A 7,270-nucleotide genomic window follows, 5' to 3' on the forward strand; every position below is an offset into this window, starting at 1 on the left:
CAAGGGAAGAGCATCACAGTTGCCCCCTCATAGACCGATTGTGTAATTGATCTGGAAGCAAATACTAGACTTCCTTGTAACCAGATTTACACACTCTCAGAATAAGAAACTCAAACATCTACGAGAGTACATTGATGAAATGTTGGCACTTTGGTTTATTCGTCATTCCAAATCACCTATTTCCTCCCCTTTATTCTTTGTGCGCAAGAAGGAGAGTACATTGAGAACCTGCAATGATTATAGGGCACTGAATAATGTCACCATCAAAAATACATTCCCACTGCCATTCATTTCTGTTTTGTTAGACCAGGTAAAGGCGGCAAATATATACATAAATTTGGACCTGAGGGGTGCTTAACATATTATCAGGGTAAAAGAGGGTGAGGAATGGAAGACCAAATTTAAGACAAAATTTTGTCTTTTCGAATATTTGGATGTACCTTTTGGTTTATCTAATGCTCCAGTGGCATTTCAACATTTCATGCAGGAGGTGTTGCGCGAGTATTTGGATCTATTTGCTATTGTCGAGATTGACGACATCTTGATATATTCAGAGTCTGTCGAATAACATGTTCAACATGTGAAGGGGGTGTTGAGAAGGTTGCAGGAGTATCATTTGTTGGCGAAGTTGGAAACATTTTGAGTTCCATACTACTAGAGTGGAATTTGTAGGATTCATATTAACTCCCTATGGTGTAGTCATGGAGGACAAGAAGGTTCAGGCAGTAACCAAATGGCCATCCCCACAGTGTGTAAAGGACATCCGGTCATTCCTGGGGTTTGCTAACTAATATCACAGGTTTATTAAAAACGTTTTGGCCACCATTACACAATTAGATGACTTTTAAGGAAGGCAAATAAATTCAGTTGGGATAAGGAGGCAGAGGAAGCTTTTGGAAAATTAAAGTTAGCTTTTACTGAAGCGCAGAGTCTGTGACATCCTGATTGTGATGCCGGAAATGCACCTGAGGGACAGGGCCTCTGAATCCTTGTCCTTTTTCTGTTTTTACCGTGTGTTCTGTCATGTTTTCTGCCCAGGAGTCCATGAGGGACTCCTGGCAGTGCAGCTCTCTTTTGGTTTGGTGAACAGACCCATGGGATACCCTTATGGCACCCATGGGTAGGGGTACAACCCTGTGCCCCTAGTGTATGTTTTTGGGCACCTGTGGGTGGCCCACAGAGCAGGGTATGGGCTGGTGGCAGCTCCATGCTAAACTTGACAGGTGCTCTGGGTGTCCTCCATTTTGGGATACCCAGGCCCTGCCATTGGGATCAGTTGATTCCTGATAGAAACAAGATGGCCCCTGTGGCCTCTTGCTTTCTATTGCCTGTTGTCTTGTTTTTCCCAAAGTCCTGGGAAGCCCTGGCTCTGTCCCTTCCCCCTGGCTGGCTGTTGGGTGGAAGTTCCATATATGGTGTTGTTGTGAAGGCCCAGCTAGACTGACTGGAGCCTTCCCAGTGACTGTATGTTATGGGTACCTCCTGTGGGTGGGACCTGGGTGAATGGAGTGTGTGACCAATATACACTCCTTGTTGTGGTTGTCTGGTTTCTGGCATGAGAGACAAAGACTGAGACAGCCCTGCCCGAAACTGGCCTGAATGCAGTGTGTAGTGTTGAATGGCTGGGTACTTGTCCCAATCCACATTCCTTGTTGTGAGTGTCTGAAAGGGAGGAGTGTGGCCTGAATGCACTGTGTGCCTGATTGGCTGACTGACTGCATGAATGCCCTTCTGTGTGATTGGCTGCTGTGTGTGTGCCAGCAGTGTGGATGAGAGACAGAATAGTATATCTGGGGACCTCTCACCACTGGAAATTGTTCAGAAGCATTCAGAAGCTGAGTCTCCACTCAAGAGTAACTGGATTTGCTGATCCTCGACGTCCAGCTGGAAGAAGAAGACTTGCTGTGGCATTTGCTTCGACGGAACTGAAGGTTGTCGAAATCGTCGAGGACTGACCCGAGAGAGGACCTGGTAAGGCGCCCTCTTCCCGTGCTCCGAGGGACCATCGAGCACCGCTGAATCTTCGCCGAAGCTCCCTGGACGCCAGACCATCGAAAGGCTGCCGACCGGAGAAGGGGACTGCCGAGGAGACCGAAGTAAAGCACCCGGACATCGACGCTGTCGAAGTCCATTGCCGTCGACCAGGGTTCGCAGGTCTGTGCAACCGCTGGAGGCCCGTCGAAGTTGTGTTGCCCAGCCGTGGGAACCACTTGACGCCGAGCCGCCGACGACCGGAGCCGTCCGCTCCTTGCCTAAGAACATTTGACTCGAAGGACTCCCTCGTCCGCACCGTCGACCGCTTTTGCCCTGCCGGAGAAAGTCGAGGACGACCAACGCGCCGAGGAGAATCCGCCGGTGGGTTTCCCGCCACCTCACGATCCCAAAGACTCGAGCGACTCGACGCCCTTGCTGGGCCCCCGTCTCTACAATCTTTGCGGTCCAGAACTATTGTCATCGAGGTGCCCCGCACACCTCCGCCTTGCAGGACGCCGACGCCGACGAGCACCGCTCGGACGAAGCTGCCGCCTCTTCGACATCGTTCTACCTCGTTTGTCCACGGACGTTCGACGCCCCGTGCCTCCCGCTTGAAAGGGAAGGCATTCAAGAAGGGCCGTCGATTCCCCGTCGCCGAACCCCGAGGTCTTCGACGTTTCTCGACGCCTCTCGACGATCCGTGACTCCTGCTTTAAAGGGGGTCATTCAAGAAGGATCTGTCGACGCCTCTTCGAAGAACTCGACTCCACCAGGTACATTGGGGGGGTAAAAACATTGTAGGAGAGAATAAGACTATTGAACAATATATGGACTGGGCTGGTGTTATATCTCTTTATTTTACAGGTTGCCCAGGTGGGGGGGATCTCCACACAGAACTGTGTCCAGTGGTAGGGGCCAGTATTCTGCCTATTGTTTTCAATCATCTGCTATCTCTCCCCTCTCTATTGCTGGTTTCCTTCTTATTGATCTGTGTGCTATTTTAACATTATTGTGAATGCACTTTAATGAGGTCTAATATTAGTGGTACCACTTTAGAATTGTAGATATTTACCATTGCTGATTTTCCTGAGCACAAAGTGCGTTATTGTGATAAGTGTACATAACCTTTGAATATTAATTATATAAAGACTGTGTTTTCAGTAATACAGTGTGTGGACATTCCTTTGTGGGGGCTTGGGGATACACTGTACTTAAGAACCAGCCTGCATCACCTCCTGAGAAGCTAGGCCTTGATTGCTCGTCCATAGCTACCGTAATCGAGAATCTTGGCTGGGGTCTTCTGTGCCTCTCCTCTACCATATAGAGAGCGGAAGTACAGACCCCCCCACCGGTCTTGACAAGCTGGTGGCAGCGGTGGGATGCTTATGGTTTTAAGACTCAGTGTATAACCGTGCCACTTACAAAATATCCGCACTTTATTAGATTAAGGTTTGGGTGTGTACCAAATAACTGCATTACAGGCAATGGAGCCCATTGCAAATGGTAAATTGACTCGGATGAGCTTAGAGGCTCTCCAGAGTGCTTGTGAAGCCAGGGAGTTAGACTTTGTGGATAAGTCTAGGGCTGAGCTGATAGCTGCCCTGGTGGACTACCAGACTGATGGTGAAACCCTTGATGAAGGGGGGGATGCAACCAGTGAGGACTCTGCCCCTGGGGTTGTCGCTGAATCTGTTTCTGGGAATGCCACCATTCCTGCTGCCTCTGTTCCAAACCCCAGCAATTCCATGGAACTTGAGTTATTAAGGATGAAATTGGCCTTTGAATATCGCAAGTTGGAAATAGAAGCTGAGCTTAAGAAAGAGGAGCTGGCACAGCAAGTGGAACTCAAGAATAGGGATCTTGCGCTCAAAGACAAGGACACTGAATGTCAGAGAATCCAGCCAGAGAGAGCTAGAGTGGAGACTTCAGCTAGACCAATTGAGAGTGGCAGGTCCCCAGCCACCAAGTTTATGAAAGATTTGGTTGGTGTGTTTGTGGAGGGTTCAGATATCCTCCAATGGATTGAAGCGTTTGAAATGGCTTGTGCAATTCATGATGTAGATAAAAGAGATTGGGCTAAGTGTTTGTTAAGCAGAGTGCCTCAAACTGGATATGACTGTATTCTGAAGCTGAGTGTGGAAGAAAGGGGTCAGTATGAGTGTATGAAGTCTGCTTTGATTGCCAAGTTTGGCAAGACACCTACCCAATACCTTAAAAGGTTCAGGGATTTTAAGAAAAGAGAGAATGTGTCTTGGGTTGACTGGGTGAGTACTGCGCACATGAACATGATGGGGTGGATTGACGGTTACAAGGTGAAAACTTTTGTTGAGTTGTCCCACCTCTTGTTTTTTGAGCATTTTTCTGAAGCCTGTTCACCAGAGCTGCGTCAGTATGTGGCTGACCAGAACATTTTGGACCCCTTTAAGCTGGCTAGGTTGGCTGACAAGTGGGACTCCCACCGGGTGTCCCCTAAGGACTCCAGTGGGAAGGACAAGGACAAAGGAAAGGGGACCTCTCAGAAAGCTGAGGAGTCCCAAAAGCAATCACAGTCGGGTAAACCAAAACCTTCCTCTCCTAAGACCCAAAAATCTGGTGGGGATAAGTCCTCTGTGGGTGGGAATAAGAGTAGTGGTCCACCTGCTGCAAAGCAGGTTCCCAGTGGTTCCAGTACCGTACCCCGCACTCCTGGCACTTGTTGGGATTGTGGGGCTCTGGATCACAAAAGGGGTGACCCCAAGTGTAAAGGTAAGGCACTTGGAGTACAGGCTGTCAGCCTGACCTACCCTTACCCCGTGGCTGAGGTGGAGGCCACTGTCCTCCCCTCCTCTACAGGAATCACATTTGGTGCTCCGGTAGAGATTTCCTTAGTGTCCCTTGGGGCCTGGGACCAGTACGCAGAAGTACTGGCAACTATCCCGCAGAACACCCGTAGGTTTTTGAGAAGTGTCCTCTTGAATGGCCAGCCTTCTACTGGTTTGAGAGACACTGGGGCAAGCATGACAGTGGTGGACAGGACCCTGCTCAAGCCAGAGGACTATGTAGGTGCTCCTCTGCAAACCACCAGGTTAGCTGGTGGGCCTCCCAAATTATCGCCTGTAGCCCTAGTCACACTCATGATTGGAGACAAGACAGCAAAGCTTCCTGTCCTGGTTCAGGACAATGTCCCTGCTAACATTCTGTTAGGAAATGATCTAGTAGAGTTGGGGTTGATCTCGGATGGTCTTCCCATGACTGCTGCTGCAGTCACTAGGTCACAGGTGACACCGGGTCTGGCTGTGAGTCAGGTACCCGAGCCAAAGGCGAGGCCTAAGGCAAGAAGAAGGAAGACCAAGAAGGCCACCTCTGTGGAGGGAACACCTTCTCTTCCTGCTGTTCCGACAGCACCCATTGGGATCCATGCTCCGGACGGGCTGGGTCCAGTGGAAAACCCAAACTCAACTCCTGTGGGAGAAGAGACAGAAGACTCTCCTGTGGGAGAGGTTCTCAACCCGGAGGATCATCCCGACCTTCAATGCTTGTTAGCTGAAGGGGGACCCTCCCGGGCAGACTTCTGTAAGGGACAGAGAGAGTGCCACTCTCTCGAGGGCCTGAGGAAACAGGCCCTGTCCCAGGCACAAGGTGAAGTGCCTAGGACATTCAAGATTTATTGGGAGGGTGAGCTCCTTGTTAGTGAGCCCACTAAGCCCGAACCTGGTGCCCGCAAGAGGTTGGTGGTACCCCAGGTTTACAGGCCCTTCCTACTGCAGTTGGCGCATGAGGTGCCCTTGGCTGGTCATCTTGGGACCAAGAAGACTAAGCAGAGGCTCTCTGCCCATTTCTACTGGCCACGGATGGGAGTAGAGGTGGAGTCCCACTGCAGGACCTGCCCAACTTGTCAGTTGTCTGGCAAGACTGGAGGCAGGGTCATTGCCCCACTGCAGCCATTACCAGTGGTTGGCACACCATTTGAGAGGGTGGGCATCGACATCGTCGGTCCCCTTGACCCTCCCACTTCAGGTGGACATCGGTTCATCCTGGTCTTGGTAGATCATGCCACCAGGTACCCTGAGGCAATACCCCTTCGGACTGTTACTGCCAAGGTGGTTGCCAGGGCTCTCCTGGGCATTTTCACCCGTGTTGGATTCCCCAAGGAGGTTGTCTCTGACCGAGGATCCAACTTCATGTCTAGTTACATGAAAACCATGTGGAAAGAGTGCGGGGTAACCTACAAGTTCTCCACCTCTTACCACCCCCAGACCAATGGTCTGGTTGAGAGATTTAACAAAACTCTCAAGGGCATGCTAGGTGCTTTGGAAGAGCCCCTAAGGAGGAAATGGGATCTCCTCCTGCCATGCCTGCTGTTTGCTTACAGAGAGGTACCTCAAGAGGGTGTTGGTTTCAGCCCCTTTGAGTTACTCTTTGGACATCCCGTGAGGGGGCCCCTCGCCTTGATCCGAGAAGGCTTGGAAGCCACCCCTCCAGGTCCCGCCAAGCAAGTGGGGGACTATGTGTTAGGCCTCAGGCGGAGGATGACACAAATGATGGGTCAGGCAACAGCAAATCTCAAGGCCAGCCAGGAATTGAATAAGTACTGGCATGACCTGAAAGCTTCGCAAGTGGATTGGACTCCGGGACAGGAAATCCTTGTGATGGAGCCTACCAAGCCTAGAGCTTTGGCAGACAAGTGGACTGGACCCTTCAGGATCATCTCCAAGATGGGCGAAGTCAATTATCTGGTGGACATGGGAGCCTCTGGGGTAGCCCCCCAGGTATTCCATGTCAACAGGCTCAAGCCTTTCCACAGGCGAGCAGAGGTCTCATGTCTCTTGCTAGCTTCAGGGCAAGAAGAGGATGAGAGTGAGCCCCTTCCTGATTTGCTGCATAGCAACCCTCAGGATGGCTCAGTGGAGGGAGTACAACTCTCTCCAGATTTGACAACAGAGCAGCAGAGGGCCTGCCGGGCTTTGCTCCAGCAGTATGCCCCTCTGTTTTCACTGACACCGGGCCTTACACCGTGGTGTAAGCACGAAATTGACACTGGTGACAGTGTGCCTGTCAAAAGCAGGAGCTATCGTATGTCAGATACCGTCAAAAACCACATCCAGGCTGAGGTCGCCAAGATGTTGGATCTGGGTGTTATTGAACCCTCCACCAGTCCCTGGTCCAGTCCAGTGGTCCTTGTCCCCAAGGCAAGTTCCCCGGCGGGTACCAAGGATTGGAGGTTCTGTGTGGACTACCGAGGAGTCAATGCCGTCACCAAAACTGACGCGCACCCATTGCCCAGGGCTGATGAGCTCGTGGACACTATAGGTGCTGC

Source organism: Ambystoma mexicanum, chromosome 1q (genome assembly GCF_040938575.1).
Source record: "Ambystoma mexicanum isolate Mex_15411 chromosome 1q, UKY_AmexF1_1, whole genome shotgun sequence".
Classification (NCBI taxonomy): Eukaryota; Metazoa; Chordata; class Amphibia; order Caudata; family Ambystomatidae; genus Ambystoma; species Ambystoma mexicanum.